The sequence below is a fragment of the Mytilus trossulus genome, chromosome 4 (assembly GCF_036588685.1).
Source record: "Mytilus trossulus isolate FHL-02 chromosome 4, PNRI_Mtr1.1.1.hap1, whole genome shotgun sequence".
NCBI classification, from domain to species: Eukaryota; Metazoa; Mollusca; class Bivalvia; order Mytilida; family Mytilidae; genus Mytilus; species Mytilus trossulus.
This window is the reverse complement of record NC_086376.1, coordinates 68,657,978-68,659,511: the sequence shown is the minus strand read 5'-3', so window position 1 is coordinate 68,659,511 and position 1,534 is coordinate 68,657,978.

Here is a 1,534-nt window from a genome sequence, read left to right as displayed (position 1 = left end):
ATGTCATGTTTTCTTTTTTTCTGGCAGGGCGCGTCGCTGATGGAATCGCAGGTATGTTTTCTGTTAAGACCTTTGTGTATGTCTAATGTCATGTTTTCTTTTTTTCTGGCAGGGTGCGTCGCTGATGGAATCGCAGGTATGTTTTCTGTTAAGACCTTTGTGTATGTCTAATGTCATGTTTTCTTTTTTTCTGGCAGGGCGCGTCGCTGATGGAATCGCAGGTATGTTTTCTGTTAAGACCTTTGTGTATGTCTAATGTCATGTTTTCTTTTTTTCTGGCAGGGCGCGTCGCTGATGGAATCGCAGGTATGTTTTCTGTTAAGACCTTTGTGTATGTCTAATGTCATGTTTTCTTTTTTTCTGGCAGGGCGCGTCGCTGATGGAATCGCAGGTATGTTTTCTGTTAAGACCTTTGTGTATGTCTAATGTCATGTTTTCTTTTTTTTCTGGCAGGGCGCGTCGCTGATGGAATCGCAGGTATGTTTTCTGTTAAGACCTTTGTGTATGTCTAATGTCATGTTTTCTTTTTTCTGGCAGGGCACGTCGCTGATGGAATCGCAGGTATGTTTTCTGTTAAGACCTTTGTGTATGTCTAATGATGCCTTTTTGTTTTTTTTTCCTTTAGGTCGTGTGGCCTACAGACATTTGAGGGTATGTTTTCTGTTAAGACCTTTGTGTATGTCTAATGTCATGTTTTCTTTTTTTCTGGCAGGGCGCATCGCTGATGGAATCGCAGGTATGTTTTCTGTTAAGACCTTTATGTATGTCTAATGTCATGTTTTCTTTTTTTCTGGCAGGGAGCGTCGGTGATGGAATCGCAGGTATGTTTTCTGTTAAGACCTTTGTGTATGTCTAATGTCATGTTTCCTTTTTTTCTGGCAGGGCGCGTCGCTGATGGAATCGCAGGTATGTTTTCTGTTAAGACCTTTGTGTATGTCTAATGATGCCTTTTTCTTTTTTTTTCCTTTAGGTCGTGTGGCCTACAGACATTTGAGGGTATGTTTTCTGTTAAGACCTTTATGTATGTCTAATGTCATGTTTTCTTTTTTTCTGGCAGGGCGCGTCGCTGATGGAATCGCAGGTATGTTTTCTGTTAAGACCTTTGTGTATGTCTAATGTCATGTTTTCTTTTTTTCTGGCAGGGCGCGTCGCTGATGGAATCGCAGGTATGTTTTCTGTTAAGACCTTTGTGTATGTCTAATGATGCCTTTTTCTTTTTTTTTCCTTTAGGTCGTGTGGCCTACAGACATTTGAGGGTATGTTTTCTGTTAAGACCTTTATGTATGTCTAATGTCATGTTTTCTTTTTTTCTGGCAGGGCGCGTCGCTGATGGAATCGCAGGTATGTTTTCTGTTAAGACCTTTGTGTATGTCTAATGTCATGTTTTCCTTTTTTCTGGCAGGGCGCGTCGCTGATGGAATCGCAGGTATGTTTTCTGTTAAGACCTTTGTGAATGTCTAATGTCATGTTTTCTTTTTTTCTGGCAGGGCGCGTCGCTGATGGAATCGCAGGTATGTTTTCTGTTAAGACCTTT